This window comes from Ambystoma mexicanum, chromosome 13, assembly GCF_040938575.1.
Source record: "Ambystoma mexicanum isolate Mex_15411 chromosome 13, UKY_AmexF1_1, whole genome shotgun sequence".
NCBI classification, from domain to species: Eukaryota; Metazoa; Chordata; class Amphibia; order Caudata; family Ambystomatidae; genus Ambystoma; species Ambystoma mexicanum.
Window position 1 is genome coordinate 125,845,279 of NC_090938.1, and position 17,533 is coordinate 125,862,811.

General features: G+C 47.4%; 1 protein-coding gene across 4 annotated transcripts in view; it reads right to left on the minus strand.

Moving 5' to 3' along the window:
• The window catches only part of BRPF3 (bromodomain and PHD finger containing 3), a 795,874-nt gene that overhangs the window by 269,715 nt on the left and 508,626 nt on the right, over nt 1-17,533 (minus strand). The gene's annotated exons all lie outside the window — the stretch shown is intronic.

Genomic DNA, 17,533 nt, shown 5'->3' on the forward strand with positions numbered 1-17,533 from the left:
CTGGCAGAGGAAAATCTCTGCTGAGTACGTCTGCCAGAAGATTGAGTCCCCTGGAACATGTTGGGACAACAGAAACATGTTGTGTTTGAGAGCCCATATCCAAATGGTCTGGGACAGCTTGGATAGCCCTGGAGAGTGAGTGCCCCCCTGTTTGTTCAGGTAATACATTTCTGTAGTGCTGTCGGTTAGTATCAGCACTGTCTTCCCTTGCAGTTGTACCTGAAAGGCTTTCAATGCTTTGAACACCGCCAGTAGCTCCAGTAAGTTTATGTGATTGGACGCTACCTGAGGGGACCACACTCCGTGTGCTGTCTGCTGTAGCAGGTGAGCCCCCCACCCTGTGAGAGAAGCGTCTGTCGTAAGAGTGGCTTCCACTGCAGGGGTGGTGAAGGTCTTTCCCTTCAAGAGGTTTTCTCTTGACCTCCACTGCAGAGAGAGAACGAGGGCCGGCGAGACAACTAACAGATCTTCTCATTGTCCGCAGGCCTGACACCACTGGCTGTTGAGCCACTCTTGCATGGGACGCATGCGCAGCCGCGTGTGGGGAACCAAGTATATGCATGACGCCATCATCCCTAGCAATCGCATGGCTTTGCGTACCGTCACCTCCCGACTGGCTACATACTGAGGAATCTGAGAGAGCATGTTCTGAACCCTCTCGCTGGAGGGGAAGAAAAGGCCGTCTTCAGTCCGAATTAGCGCTCCCAGAAATTGTTTTACTTGGCTGGGGACTAAGCTGGATTTCTTTTCGTTGATTGAAAACCCCAGGCTGAAGAGGAGATCTACTGTTTTTTGGGTGTTCGAAAAACAAGCGTCGAACAAGTCCCCCGTGAAGTCGTCGAGGTAAGGGTAAACTGGTACTGATAGTCTGCGCAGGTGTGCTGCTGCCACTACCAGGACTTTGGTAAACACCCTGGCGCTGAGGTGATGCCGAAGGGGAGTACTTTGAACTTGTAGTGTTTGTCCTGAATCATGAACCTTAGGTATTTTCTGTGCGCTGGCAATATTGAAATATGAAACTATGCATCTTTCATATCCAATGTTGCCATGAAGACCCCGTTTCAGCAATGGGATCACCTCCTGTAGTGTTACCATGCAAAACTTCTGGGGCTTTATGAATTTGTTCGCTGGGCGCAGGTCTAGAACAGGTCGCATGGTGAGATCCTTTTTGGGTACAAGGAAGTACACTGAATAGATACCCTCGTTTACCTGAAGAATCGGGACGGCTTCTATAGCGTCCTTTCCCAGCAGAGCTTCCACCTATTGGATCAGGATTTGCAGATGGTCCGGTGAATAGTGTCGTGACCGCGGCGGTCTGAACTGTGGAGGTCGGGCGAATTCCACGCAATAACCGTGGGCGACCGTCTTTAAGACCCACTGGTCTGAAGTTATCTCCTCCCATGCGTTGAGGAAAGATGTTAATTGCCCCCCAACCGGGGAGGCATGGGAGGGGACCTGGACTTGGTGGTCATTTCTGACCCGAGGCTGAGGCTCCTCTGGGATTGGGGCCTCTGCCTCTACCCTTGCTGCATTTCTGACCCCTTGGGCGGTAGTAGGTAGGGCTTCTGGCAGATTGATTTGTGTCGAAGTTACCCGTGCCGTAGTTATTCTGACTGGCACGGGCTTGTCCTCGAAAGAACCACCGAGAATTATTGCCCCCCTGGGAGGAGGGTTTCTGTGAAATCTGGTGCAAAGACCTAATAGTCTCGTGCTCCTTCCTGGCAGTCTCCAACGCTTCATCTACCGTTTTCCTGAAGAGGTTAGTCTCCTCAATGGGTTTGTTAATAAGAGAGGCCTGGGTCTCAGGCCTGAAGCCCGACGTTCGCAGCCATGCGTGTCCTTTTAGAAGAGTCCCTTGTGCAAGAGACCTGCCTGCTGTCTCTGCAGTGTCCAGGGTGTTCTTCACCACATTCTGATTAACCAGTTTTCCCTCCGAAACAATGGCGAGAAGCTTTTGGAGGCCTTCCTGGAGCAAGTTCCATTGGGCATCAGCATAGCTTGCTAATAGTGTAGCGTTGTTAGCAACCCGAATGGTATAAGCAGCTGTTGACGTGACACATTTGCCTAAGGCATACAATTTCTTGGACTCCTTGTCCGGAGGCGACACCCCCATGGCAAGGGGAACCTCTGCCCTCTTACGAGTATTGGTCACTACCTGAGTCCGGGATGGCATGTCCTTTAATATACAGAGGGTCGGTGGGAGAGGGCCGAAATAACTTTTCGACTCTCGGGTTCACGGCCCTTGTCGGTGCAGGTGTGATCAAAGATGGAGCTATTCGTCTCTTAACAGAGTTAAGGAGGGGGATGGATTGACTTGCCAGAGGTTTTTCCTTAATAATGTCCTCCACAAAATCCTGCTCAGGCAAGCCTCTAGAGTGGCAATTTTGAAGAATTCTGCTGCTTTTTTCAACATGGAGTTGAAAGCCATTTGGTCATCCACAGGGGAGGCCTGGCGTGCCGAGGTGGACGAAGGAGAATCAACGCACAAAATATCAGAGTCCTGATGTTGATGTGACCATGGATCCTGCCCTTCCTGCTGGGTTTCCTCCTAGTTGTCTGTTGCCTGTTGATCTTCTTCATAATTATCGAGAAAAGAGGACTCTTCTTCTTCAGTATAGTGTCCATCTGGACTCCGTCTTCCTGATGGAAAACCTGAGGCTGAACATCCTGTGTTTGAAGGTTAGGGTCTACCCGAGCCTTTTTCGGCGGAGGCTGATCAGAAGCCCTGATAAAGTGCTCCAGCCAATCCATACACCCCTCGTATTTCTCCGTAGTCCATTTAGCGGACCCAAATGGACCTAGGTGAGTAGAAACAGCATTCTCTGCCCTATGGAGTTGAGAGGAGCTTCTCAGGGTGTCCGAGAGGGGCTATTGGCTATCCTTGTAAGCATCATCGGAATCGCGGCCCAAATTCGTCGAAAACTTTCCTGCGGATTGGCCCATAACTTTTGGCGGAACCGGAATAAGGCCCACTGCCGCTGCCATCCTACCGATGCTTTTTCGGATAGTAACCAAATCGCAGTGAGACAAAGCCACCGATGATGTTTCGGTAGCAGAAACACCGTCCGTGGCACCAGAAGACCCAGCGGACGGTTTTCCGGGTAGAGGCCTAGTTGTAGTTTTCTGGCCTATAGAGGCCTTGGAAATTGTCAAAGTTTCTGGTTCTGAAACTTCAGCGCGTGTCGTTTGGGGAGTAGCGCCCTTATTAAATTTAGTTTGCCCTGTTGTCATACGCTGCTGCGGAATGCGGGGAAGGCTGTGGATCTGAACGATCCGAGGGAATCGCCGAAGTTTTCGGCAGGCCCGTTGGTGCTTTCGCCTTCTTCGACGAGGGTCTCGAAGACGGTGTAGGGGTTGTGTGTTTAGTGTGATGCTATTGTACGCCGCTGTCGCCGGGTGTGGTCCCTGTAGCAAGACCAGAGTCCAGCCTGGAAGGGTCGGGGACGAACGTGGCGGACCTAGAAGTGTCCACCTCAAGGTCTATAACATCCGCATTGGACGTTTGGTCATCCGAAGTACCCCAGTCACTTTCGGCTGGTGTCACGGTAAGGGAGGGAGGCTCCACGCGTGACATGCCGTACGCGCCCCACCGCTTTACACGGCGATCCTTAAGGGTTTTAGGGTTAAGGAGTTTACACGCCGAACACCGCTTTTCGTCGTGCTCTAGGGGGAGACGGGTGTTACACGTCCTGTGCTCGTCCTTCCAAGGATATCTGACCCTACACACATGGCAGAATCTAAAGGGAGTCCTTTCCATAGCAAAAGGGAAGGATGACCAGACCGAAAGGGAAAACAGTGGGAAGGAGGAAAGACATAATAAAATATGGCCACCCCGAACCCACTCTCTCTACTGTATAGGCCGGCCAGAGGGCCCGACCACGTGGAAATCCGGACGCTGGATCTTAGGCGCCAAAACCCACAGCCATAGACGAGTCCCCCGTAGTCTTCGTGGAAGATGTTCTTATTGGGCGAAGTGACTTAACGGGTAATAAACCGACAATACGGTAAAGATAAACAATGTCTCTAGTAAGAGCTCCGCTATAGGGCGACCAGCTATCTGGGTGGAAAAAAACAATCCGAGGGACCTCGGCGCGTGAGGGATTTTGGGTACTACACACGCCACGATAGGGATAGTGTTACAGATAGGCCTATGCCGACGTCCCCTTTCGGTCCCCGAAAGACAAGATGCAATACACCGCGGTTACCACTGGATGTCGGACCATATGCACAGCATGGGATTCTAAGCAGATTAACAAGCATCAGAAACATGCACTCAAGATGAATCGAAATTAGCATATTTCTAATCTTCATTGAGCTTCCAGTTTTAGTGTAATCAATGTTCTCATTTTAGGGGGACATGTAGCTTCTGAAGTATATGGTATCTTTAGATATTTTACTTTTAAACATCCAGACTATCTGCTTAATTTTTAGATTGTTGTCAAATGTCCCCACATCCATTATTTAGACTAGCTTGGTGGTACTACATGATGTTAATGTTAAAGGATATTTGTACTGCGCACTACCACCACCGCAGTTGTCCCCTGGCGGCTCTGAAAAAGGGAAGGGGGTGAGTTAGTGGGAATAAGCTGGAAAAGTGCAAGAGAGCAGTGATGTGCTGTTGGCAGCCTCAACCCGGTAACTCCGTTGGATGGGCTTGGGGTGTTTTCCGGTCGGTAGTCGTCGTGTGCTGTTGTGCGAGTGTATGTGTGGTTTGTTTTGTTGTTGCAGTCTGGTGAAGATTGTGTGGATTGTTGTGTTATAGGCTTGTGGTTGTGTTTGGTTAGAGTTTGAGAGGTATACAGAGGGGTGAAATTGTTAGTGTATTGGTTAAATGGGCAAATGCTTAACAATCACAATTCTATCCAAGTGTGGCATATGCTGTCATTTACAATCTTATCTCGATGATGCTTTATGGCTACCTTAGACGTTTTATAAGAGGAAGACGATCACCTCATCCTTAACTTGGCAATGCCATACGAATGCAGCAACACTAAAACACGTTATTTAAGTGTACAGCTATTTCTCATTTTTTGATTTAAATCAGGAGAAGATTATGGTTTTATTCCAGACAAACAAAAAATGTAATTTGCCTGTCAATTCAATTCAAATAGGTTTATTTCAGTAAGACATTGCATACCATCAAAACACAAAAAATGACATCATACTATCCATACAACATTAAACAAAATCATCCTAAAAACTTTCAAACAAAACTGTAAAATCATGAACAGACAATTCAATATGTGTATTTATTATGATAAAGCACGCTTTAAAAATGACAAAACGGCCCATCCCACCTGAGCCGAATCTGCCCGGATCAGATTATACAAAGCAGTCTTATAACAACGAAAGCCCCAGCCCTGCAAAACAAACTTCAATGTTTCATCACTAATCAGTGAGAATGTAGGACAAATCAAACCTAAAATGAGCCAGGTCTTCTTTGGACACCCCACAAAGGGGACATGACTGGTCCACACTCCCTTTGGACCAACCCGATGTCACAGCTTTCCGATGTATGCAGTTAAAACAGGCCCTTGAGACAGGGAAGCACTGGGACAGGTGATTGGCTCAGCTCGGCTCAGGTATTTATGAAGGCCAGGGGACGTAATGATCAAATTAGTCCTGTTAGCTGGCTTCATGAGCTCCAAAGACTCTCCTGTCTCATTTTTAAACTGCTGATAGTTCACTTTCCCTTCGTTCAAACCACAAAAGAAGTTGGACCTATAATTCTCTTCAATCAAAACTATCAATTTGAACTGCATATAAATCTACAAAAAGGAATGGGGCTAGTCTGCCTCTCACTGAGGTAGAGAAAGGGGTGGGCAGAGTCCACACGGAAACAGACCCATTTTGGGCCTTAAGATTTTAATCGGGTCATCTGCTTACATGTGTAAATTCTTGCAATTTTCTATGAAACTAGCAGAGAAACCTCCATTTCACCCTTCTTGTCACTTCTTTCTTAAAAGACAGGCGTCATTTCTTGTTGGTATGGGTTGTGAAAAAACTCACAGGCAGTAGTCTCCATACCTGGAAACTACAAGGGAGCAAAAACAAATATGGATATGATTGCGCCATTAGGAAATGCCAGAACCCAAATGAGCGAGTTGGAGGCTTCAGAGACAGATGGGATTGGGAGAACAAAATGTGTCTCCTTTGCAGTGGGAAACGCATGGGCAGCAGCCAGAACTAGAGGTTTGGGGTCGCCGAAGTGGTCTTTTGTAGCCAGGGAAGTCATTAACCAGTGACACTTCCCAAACAGCGATTCATATAAAAAGTGGCTGGTCCACCAGACTAATACCAGGGAGTGGCGTGAGAGAACCAACGTTGGGGTAAACTGCAGGGGAAACCCTGACCATAGCGTCATCAATGGTGCACTGAACGGGAAAGAGGATTCAGGTCTTGATAGGAGTCTTCCCTGGGGTGAAATGGGTTCCAACACACCTGTAGGATGTAGAAGGAATCCAGAGTTACCTTGGATGCATTACTATCTACTGCCTGCTGGAAAGTAGGAGCACCTCACCAGTTATTGGGGTCACCAGATCATTAAGGACTGAAGTGGCTCTGAGGAATCTCCTAATGCCATTATAGTGAGAAGATTCTTGAGTGTTTGAGAAAATGTAGCTTTTGTAACCAACTAAAAGTAAAGAGTAAAACTGACCTTTAGGTATAGTGCCTCATTGCGCACAGCCATTTGGGAAATGCTTATGTGCAAAGCAGGCACTTTCATGAGAAATGAAAATGACTCTGCCCTGCAAATTAAGCACACTGAACGGGGGACTGCGCATTATCTTAGTTCTTGGGAAACATGCCTATTAAGGGTATCAAAGGACAGGTACCGAGTCCTGGTGGTAGACTTTGAAAAGGCATTGAATTAGGCCTAGCAACAATGCCTTTAGACAGTAGAAAAAAATGTAACTTGTGAGTAGTCCACTGTAGATCAGACAAAAAGTGCAGGGTCAAGGTTCAGACTGTGTGAAAGTCCCATGTTGGAGAATGAGGTGACCAGGAGGGCCAGGAGCCACCACCTGCTGTGGGAAGCAGGCCCCAGAAATGGTACACGCAAAAATCACAAGCTGCCCATCTATCACTATACGAATGCCACTAGTCCCCTCCAGAAACATTGAAAATCAATGCCATGCCCATTCGGCTGAGAAGAGACTAAAGCAGAAGAATATTTGCGTAAGAGATAACCATGCCCATGGGTCACTGCCGGGTGGAAAACAAGTGGGGTCAGGATATAGGGGAGAGAGAAAGTCACTATACTAGGTTAACAGGTAGCCTAAGCAGCATGTGAAGACTCCTTCCACACCCTGGGACTTGTAACACTAGATTACACATCCCCATATAGCAGGGAGAAACCCAAACACCTATGACCCCTTCAGCAGTTCAGGGGAAAACCTTGCTGCCATTGAGGAAGCCCATTTTATATATCATAGATGTTTCCCAGTTTGCTTTAACTAAGAAGTCCCAATCATGGTCAAAGGGAATTTGCTGGGAGAAATACCACAGACTCAGAAAGGATAGATTTTCACATTGATATTAATGAAAACACATGCTACAAATAGAGTTTTGTACCCAGTGGAATGTGGAGGCTGGGAAACTGTTACGTAAAACTGGTTTCAAAGAAGACATTTAACAGCAGTCATTGATTGCGCATGCCTGTGCGAACCCGGACTGCCAGTGTTCGTGAGAACCTGCGAAAGGAAGGAAATCTTTAACATTCCCACCACAAACCAAGAGTAACCTCAGAAATTGCAAATAAACCGTGACTACTACAGGAAAGGTGAATACCAGATGGTGGTCCACAATGATGCAAACATGGATTGCAGAGCATATGGGACCACCTGTCAAACATATGCAGCTAAGTTTTTAACTCGCTATAAAGGGGCCAAGCTCCGTGCTCGTTCTCAGCCGTTGTACAGGTCAAGTTGCCCAAATAATTAGAACTCTGCTGGTTATCACGCTAGCACATAACAAGGAGAGTGTGAGAGACAGAAAGAAGTGGGAGTCAGGAGATGGAGGTGAAGGAGAGTGTGGTTACAGTGACAAGGATGAAATGTGCCGCAAAGGGAGCAGAGGTGAAGGAGAGGAGCAGAACTTGGGAGTAGGGGACGAACTAAGAGAGAGGTGGACAGGAGAGGTGAAAAGCAGCAGTAAAAAGTGGACAACATCAGGGCGGGATAAGAATGGAGGTGAAGAGGACCGGTAAGGAGAAGGAAGGAAGAACATCAGAGAAAGTGAGGAGAGGGAGTGGAGAAGGCTAACGGTTTAAGTCAGAATCCCTTTTTTTTTGATTCTCTAACATCAATAACAATTTAGCATTTATATAGAGCTACGAACCCTCAGGCATCTGAGCGCTGCTTATTATTACCCACGGTGTGTGGTGCTCATTTATCGACCTCGGAAGGCTGAGTTTGGCTCTGCTGGGATTTGAACCTGCGTCAGCAGGCTTTGCACAGATGTCAAATCGAGCCCTCTACTTGCTGTGCTATCAGAGCGGCTTCCTCACCACTTTTTAGGGCACCTAAAGTTTTTGCTTTTTCTCCCCTCATATTTTTTGGATCACTGACTTCTTTTTAGTGCCCAGTGGGACTTCTCCTGAAGATCTCATTCCATTATGCCCCTTAAATCTAAGTTAAAGTATATGTTAAGAGTTGCCCCTAAAGTGCCCAGACCCACAGGTGACTCTCGATCTCCCCTTTTCTGCCCTAGGGTGATTGTATCCCCCTACATAGGTTTTAGGAAGTAGGTTGGGGACAGCAAGACTTCAGTTTGGGCTTCACCAGGCGTGCAAGCCATTTCATCACACTGGTAACATAATGTAACATTTCTGTAGCCATTTGTTTTTTTTTATCCTGCTCTCCGCTATTTTTTATTTCATGGCGTCCTTTGTTCAGAGTGACCGTTAGGTGGCCTTAAAAGGGCCATTCTGACCATGTGGTGTTGTGTCTCGGTCTTAACTGGTTTGGGCCTCTTTAGGTCTGGGACCCTGCCTCTCACTTCCTGTGAAGGTGGCCTTAGCTAAGCGGCAGTTCCAGTGACCAGGAATAAGGGTTGATCATCTGACACTTTACCCACAGCCCATTTAGTGATTGGTTGCTGTCCTTGGCTCAATCCCCTTTTGTAGTGTAATTCAGGCTCTCCCTTGCCCCGCTCCTCACTCTTGATTCTTTGCTTCTGGATCTTGAATGCGGTTAGGTCTGCTGAAGCAGATTTCCCACACTTCCCACAGAATTTTCAATTTTTAAAACTCTCACTTGCTGAAGCTTGTTGAGTGCAATACCTTAGGGATATTCCAGTGTAGGTTTTATCTGCCTCTGCAAGTCCAGTCCAGGCATTTTTGAAGACTCCGGCTAACCACCCACATCTGTTAGGTCGAGCCTCCTTGCTGGAACCATTTTCTGGGACTTTCACCATTGCCTCCTGCCGTTTGCCCATCAAGATTATCCACTTGGATCTTGGTTGCTGCTCGTGTTCAGAGCAGTCATGAAATGCCATTCTGCCTTTGTCTCCATTCTGGATTTATTTGCTGCATTACTGCTTTTATCTTTTGTCCAATGAGCCGTCGGGAGTCATCGTCAATGCTCCCCACGTCTTCCTGGATCCTTGCAGAGTTTTCCACTTTAGGTTTGAAGGTAGATGCTGTAGGAAGTCCCTCTGTTTTAAGTATTGTTAAGTATTGGCTGCATTGAGGTGTGGGTCGTTTTGTCAAGTTTGGCAACACAAGCTTGTCCCAAAGACAGGTACTTTTTTTTCATTTATCCAACCACTGTTATATGTCAACTGCATAATTTAGGCTGTATTAGCAGCACTGCAACTTTAATAGGCCTCCTTCCTTTAGTTCATTTGCATGATTACTTTGTAGACTTGCTTTCAGTGACAGTTTAGAAAAATATGAAAGAGAAAAGGATCTCAATCTACACGCTAGCAGCTAGTAGTGTTTTTTTTAATGTTTACAGATTTTTATTAGAGTGACATAAAGGCAAATAGAACAAGAACAGTTAACAATTTTTAAGCATTATATGATTTCAGGTGTCAAAACGTATATAATTGATGCTGAATATGTTGAATGAGTTAATGCCAAATAACTTATAAGAATTGGGTAACGAGTAAGACAACAAAACAGGGGGAACATAGACACAGTAACAGGACATAAGACAGTAGGGAAGGGTGGGGTAGGAATATATGACTAAAAGAGGTTGAAATCAATGAATCATGAAAATTGAGATATTGTATCAACATATTCCATTTTCTGTCAAATGTATGTACATAGTCAAATGAAGAAGCATGACATTTTTCCATTCGATGAATGGAGCAGATAGAATTCCAACAGATATTGAGCGAAATATTAGTTGTATTCTTCCAATTACATGTAATATTTTGAAAGGCACTACTTATAAACAAGTTAAACAAAGTAGGGGAATCAATCTGTCTTATAGCTGGATTGGTAATAGAGCCAATCATGAGATTGCCAATGTCAATGGTTCTGTTAAATGAAAGATTGATTGCAAGCGTGACCAGATCTTGGACCAAAAAGCATGAACATATTTACAATTGTAAATTAAATGAGTAAAATCTGCATTAGGTTCAGAACATTACCAACATTTATTGGAAAAACTATATACAGTTTTGGTGATACGCATAGGAGTAAGGAACGCACAGTGAAAAATGAAAAAATAGGTTGGAGCATGACTGGCAGCAGGGGATGTAGACTGACATATGTTCAATATTTTGATCCAATGATCTGAGGAGGTTTGCAGGTCCCATTGACTAATAATATTGAGGTTGGGAGATTTTGAAGAAGGGGGATCATTTAGGAACATATAAAGTTTGGCGGCATTACTAGAGGGATTATTCATTAGGTTTAAAAAAGGACTGGGGGATTTTTGGTTAAAGTTAGATAAGGACATAGTGATTGACTTGGTTATGGATGTGTAGAAGGGGAGATCTTAAGTAGGGATATTGTATTGTGAACAAATCTTCAGGAAAGGGACTATTTTTGAGGAATAGCAGGTTTACAAATTTGATGCCTGAAGAGTACCATCTGTGTATAGTGGAGCGATTGGATCTGGTAGAAGAACAAGTTACTTCTTACCTTGTAACGTTCTTTCGACGGGATGTTCCTCCGACGTATTCCTCATCTTAGATATCTCCTTCCAGCTCTGCTGGCCTCGGAAATTTTTTTCTCTAGAGGGCGCTGCACATCAAAGTCCTCCGAGTTGATGTCCCTCGACAGCCGCCGTATCGACGCCGACGTCATCCTGGCTATAAAGGCCGCGCACAGCGCCTGTTGCTCAGTTCCGTTTTGTAGCCCACAATAATGCTTTCTGGACTAAACTAATAACCCTGAAGGAGCGTAAGCTGCAACAACAAGGGAAGTAGAACTGCTGGGATGGATGGGAGGGTCGATGAGGAATACGTCGGAGGAACATCCCATCGAAAGAACGTTACAAGGTAAGAAGTAACTTGTTCTTCGAAGGGATTTTGTCCTCCGACGTATTCCTCATCTTAGATAGGCTCCCATAGCAGTATTCTATTATTGGAGGAGGGAGTACTGCCTTCATGCTGCCTTCTATTGATGAATGGAATGCAGTACAGCCCTTCCAAACCTAGTCTCTTGACTGGAGGAGGAATCCAAGTTGTAAAATCGTGTAAAGGTATGGACAGACGACCATGTAGCGGCCGCACAGATGTCTTTAACCGGCACACCTCTTTTGAGGGCCGATGAAGCTGCAATACCTCTGGTCGAATGAGCCCTAGGGTTTTGTGGGGGCTCTTTTCCTGCCAGTTTATAACATTCCAGAATGGCTAGAATGATCCATCTGGAAATGGTCTGCTTAGTTAATGGTAACCCCAGCTTGTGACTGTGTAACCTACAAACAGCTGGTCTGCCTGTCTTATCCTGGCTAGTCTACTGATGTAAAAACTTAAAGCCCTCCTAGGGTCTAGCCTGTGTAACCTCTCTTCCTCTTCCCCGGGTGAGGAAGAGGATAGAAAGATGTTAGGATAATCCTCTGAGTGATGTGGAATTCAGAAACCACCTTTGGGAGGAAATTAGGCTTCACTTGCAGGACAACTTTGTCTTTGTGAAAGATAGTGTGAGGGGCTTTACAAGAAAGAGCTTGTAATTCGCTCACCCTTCTAGCAGACGTAAGTGCTATTAATAAAACAGTTTTAAGGGTAAAGAATCTTAACGAACAAGAATGGAGTGGTTTGAAAGGTGTGCCCATCAGGAAAGTTAGGACTAAGTTTAAATCCCATAGGGGAACTTGGAATGGTCTTGGGGGATAAACATTGGGTAACCCCTTTAGAAATTGTATTACCAAGGGTAACTTGAAATAGGATGGTTCTTCCGCAGTGCGCTTAAAGATGGATAGCGCTGCGAGATAGCCCTTAATGGTGCCAACTTGAAGGCCTGAATTTGCCAAATATAGTAGGAAGGACAAAACCATTGGTGTACCACATGAAAAAGGGTCGACATTCTGTTCTCTACACCAGCTGCAAAATCTGTTCCAACGGCAGCGGTATAAAGACTTGGTTGCTGGCCTCCTTGCCGAAAGCAACACCTCCATAACATCATCAGGGAGGTCCCAATCCTTGTACCTCAGCCTTTCAGAAGCCAAGCGTGAAGGTTGAGGGTTTTGATGTCTGGATGGAGAACCTGACCTCCCTTCTGTGAGAGTAGGTTCTCTCTGAGTGGAAGTCGAATTGGAGGGCAGATGGACAAGTCTAGAAGGTCTGGGTACCACGTTCTCCTGGCCCAATCCCGGGCAATTAGGATCATGGTTCTCCGGAATCTTCTCAACCTCCTGATCATTTGAGGAATGACAGGGACCGGAGGGAACGCGTACAGAAGCGGAAACTCCCAGTCCACTATGAACGCGTCTCCCAGAGCTCCTCTCGGGGGAAATTCCCTTGAGCAGAACAGATCGCATTTCCTGTTGAGGCTGGTGGCGAACAGATCTACCTGAGGGGTTCCCCAAAGGGCGAAGATCTCTTGAAGGACTTCCTGAGCTAGCTCCCACTCGTAGGAGACTGTGCTCTGCCTGCTCAGAGCGTCCGCTGTCAAGTTCTCTTCTCCGGCTAGGTGAACTGCTGATAGAGAGATTCCTTCTTGGATTGCCCAAAACCAGAGCTGCATCGCCTCTCTGCACAGGGGTAGTGATCCTACAACCTCCTCTTATGTTGAGGTAATGCATGGCCACCGTGTTGTCCGTCATTATCAGGACGTTTTTCCCTTGTACAGCTGGCAGGAACGCCTTCAGCGCAAGTCTGATGGCTCTCAGCTCTAACAGGTTGATATGTAGTCTGGACTCCGATGGAGACCAACGACCGCTGATGGTCAAGTCGTTGGCGTGGGCTCCCCACCCCATGAGTGAGGCATCCGTGACTACTGTTATCTCCGGCCAGGGTTGCCAAAACTGTTCTCCTTTCAGAATGTTCTCCTGACAGGCCCACCACTGAAGGTCTCGAGCCACCCTGTCGGGAACCTGAAGAAGATCTATCATTCTCCTTGAGAATTGTGACCACTGAGTCCTCAGTGCCCACTGGAGGGATCTCATTCTCAGGCGAGCCTCTGGCACTAGGAAAATGCAGGATGCCATGAGGCCTAGCAACCTCAAAAAGTCAAAGTCTGGGAGACGTTGGGCATGTTGGAACTTGGTAACCATCTGTAGAATATCTTGAGCCCTCACCTCTGGTGGCGAGGCTTTTCCCAGGGAAGTGTCCAGGATCGCTCCTGTGAACTGGAGTCTCTGCGATGGTATCATTTGTGACTTCTTTAAATTGAGGAAGAAGCCCAGTCTGTGAAGGGAGTGGCACACGTGATTTAGCTGGATCTGAGCTTGTACCGAAGAAACAGCTCTGATCAACCAATCGTCCAGGTAGGGGTAGACGTGAATCCCTTCCCTCCTTAGACTTGCCGCCACTACCGACTTTAACTTGGTGAAGACCCTCGGGGCGGAGGTCAGCCCAAATGGCAGCACTCGAAATTGATAGTGAGAGTTGCCAATTGCGAACCTCAGGTATTTCCTGTGTTTGAGATGGATAGGCACATGGAAATAAGCGTCCTGAAGGTCCAGAGATACCAACCAGTCCTGGAACTGAAGGGCCTGGAGGATCTGAGAAAGAGTGACCATCTTGAATTTGTCTTTCCTGAGGAATTTGTTCAATTCTCGCAAGTCCAAGATGGGTCTCAGTCCTCCGTCTTTCTTTGGAATGAGAAAGTAAGGGGAGTACCAGCCCTTGTTCCTCTCCGCTACAGGTACCGGTTCTATGGCACCTTTCTCTAGCAGGTCCAAAATTTCCTGCAAGAGGAGTGGATCTGGAGCTTTCTGAGAGCTGATCCCCAGTGGATGACTCTGAGGTATACGTAGGAAAGGTAGGCAGTAACCTTGGGCAACTGTCTCCAATGGCCAAGCATCTGACGTGATAGCTTGCCACACCGCCAGATGTTGAGTCAACCTGCCTCCTACAGGTGTCCTGTGAGGGAAGTCCTCAGAGTGGTTTTGGGGCGGCTGATGCAGATGCCGATGGTAAAGAGGCACCTGCTGTTGCTGCGGCTTTTGAATATCTACCCAGTCCACCTCGGGTAGTTCTTCTTTGTCCCCTTTGAGCCGGTCGTCCTCTACCTCTTCCGAATGCGGAGTAGAAGCGAAAGGACTTGCCCCTCGCAGAGGTTCCTGTGGGACGAAAAGGTGCCTGACGGATTGCAGCGCCTAGGGATTTTGCTGCTGCTTTTGAAGTTTTCAGTTTCTCTAAACTGTCATCCGCCTTTTTCCCGAACAAAGAAGAGCCATTGAATGGCATGTTCAAGAGCCTGGCTTGCACATCTGGGGCAAAACCAGACTTCCTCAACCAAGCGAATCTCCTGGTTGTTGTACTTGCCGCCATTGCTCTGCTGATACTGTCAGCCGAATCAATGCCCGTCTGGAGGGATTCGCACATAGCGTCTTTACCGTCCTGTATAATATTCAGGAACGCATCCCTTTCTTCTCCCTCCGGGATGCAGTCAGCCGCTGTAGAAGCACACTCCCAAAGTGTATGGCTGAATCTAGCAAGGGTGCAAGTAGCATTAACAGATTTTAACGCCATGCTACATGCCGAAAAGACTTTCTTTGCCATAGCATCATATTTTTTATCGTCCCTGTCCTGTGGGACGGTAGGATAAGCCGTCGTGACATCGGTAGAGGATGCTGCCTGTACCACCAGACTTTCTGGGGATGGGTGTTTAGACAAAAACTCCGGGTCTGTAGAGGATACCCTGTACTTTGTAGACAGTTTTTTATTTACTGCTGGTACGACATCTGGGGTTTCCCAGTTCGTCATGATCTTCCTCTGAAGAGAGCTTTATGAAAAGGCACCACAGGATCCTCCTGTGGGCCTTTGTCAAGAATATCCGTGAGGTCATCTTGTTGGAAAGATTGTGAAGGTGCAGACCACCCCATAAACTCTGTGATCCTGGCCATTAAGGCTCTATAGTGGGTTTCAGCATGTTCCCCCGGGTCTGGCCTAGCAAACTCCACCTCAGGTGAGGTGTCTAACCCACTTGCCTCATGTAAGGAATCATGAAGATCCTTTAACCTGCGTTCTTCAGAGGAAAATTCCTCTCTAATTGGGGTTACATGTCCCTGCAACTCAAATGTGTCTTCCTGTTCAGACAATTCACCCTCTTCCAATATTGAGGACATAGTTCTCAATTGTTCTGAACTCATAAAGGGTGTAAACCCCATTTCCAAGGCAGAGGGTGCCGAACTTGTCATAATCGGACTCGAAAACGTCGATGTCGTTGACGCCGAAGGCATCGAGCGTGGCGTCTAAAACAAAGGCGGAGGCCTCGAAGACCTCGACAGAATTGGGATTCTACTCGACAATCTCGAAGCCATCGACGTCGAGGACCTGGGGATAGTCACTGGGTATGTCGTAACCGTGACTTTTCTTGGCGTCGACACCGGTGTCGAAGCTGGCGTCGAGTCGACAGACTCGTGTGTCGAAGGTCCCTTCGACAACGGCGTCGAAGACATGGACCTCGACGGAACCGGCGTCGACGGAACCTTCGAGGAAGGTTTGGAGGTCATAGTCCTACTCGAGGGTTCGTGACGCGCTCAAGAGGTTTCCTTCGCCGGGTACTGCGACTCGCTGCGTTTTTGACCTTTGGGTCTTTCGACCAGAGCATCGCTCTCGGCAGTCTTTGAGGGGGTCGAGGCCGCTTTCTCGAAGACGCTCATCATATTTTTGCGGAATTCCTCCCATTCAGCCCGGGAACTATGTTTCGTGGGGCACGGGATTCTCTTTGGCGAAACAGAGGAAGAGGAAGACGGAGAAGGGGATCTTCGACGTCTTCTCTTCGAGTGCTTCGATCTCGAGGAGTGATGAGACCCACTCCGAGATCTGGAGCGCGAATGGTGACGAGGAGACGAATATCTCGACTTTGTCGACGAAGAAGAAGCTTTAAAAGTCTTACCTTTCTCCAGCTTCCCCCTACGCTCCTTCAGGGCCTTAGCTGTCATGGACATACAGTCCTCGCACTCCGAACAATGGTGTTCAGCTCCCAAACACCACAGACAAACTCTGTGAGGGTCAGTCAGCGACATCTTTTTCCCACAATCTCGGCATTTTTTGAAGCCGGATCGAGGAGTTGTCGGTTCCGACGAAGAAGCCATCGAGTATGGATCGAATAACTCGAGGTAATAGGTTAAACCTGACAAAACTGAGCAACGGTATTCCGAGGCACTGAGTAAGCGCGGAAAAACGGAACTGAACAACGGGCGCTGCGCGCGGCCTTTATAGTCAGGATGACGTCGGCGTTGATACGGCGGCTGTCGAGGGACATCGACTCGGAGGACGTCGACGCGCAGCGCCCTCTAGAGAAAACATTTTCCGAGGCCAGCAGAGCTGGAAGGAGATATCTAAGATCTAAGATGAGGAATATGTCGGAGGACACAATCCCTTCGAAATGTGCTTATTAAACCAAAGAATAAATGCCATCAGGGTTAGTTTTAGAAAAAGAGTTATCGGGGAGCTTGTTATAAATGATTTTAAAAAAGTGTAGTAAAGGAAAAGAAGTGATGTTAGGCCAGGAGGGGACGATTAGGAAGTGGGAAAGGAAGAGCGGAGAAATATAGCTAGCTTCAATATTTATCCAAAGGGGAGCGGTTACGCTCACCTGGTTCCACGGGGACGCCACCCAGCAGTTGGGACTCAGGTATCCTTCTCTGCGGTTCACAGGTGTGGCCAGCGGGAGGGTTCTGTCTGGAATACAGGTGGGCAATGTCCAAGACTGGGCAACTGGGGTAAACCGCCCCCCACCACCCCGTATACCTGCGGCCTCTCTGGACCTCTACTCACCTTGTTTTTAATGCAGGTGTGTTCTCCGTCCTGCCTTCTTGGCAGGGGTGCGTTGTGTTTGGTGGCCGAATGCGATCAAGTTACTTCACTGATGCCGGCCCGCTTTCAGTCTTTCCGGTAGGTCTTATTGATGTGGTATATTGTTGTCCTTGCATGCCTTTTTGGTTTAACTAATGTCTTTTCTCTT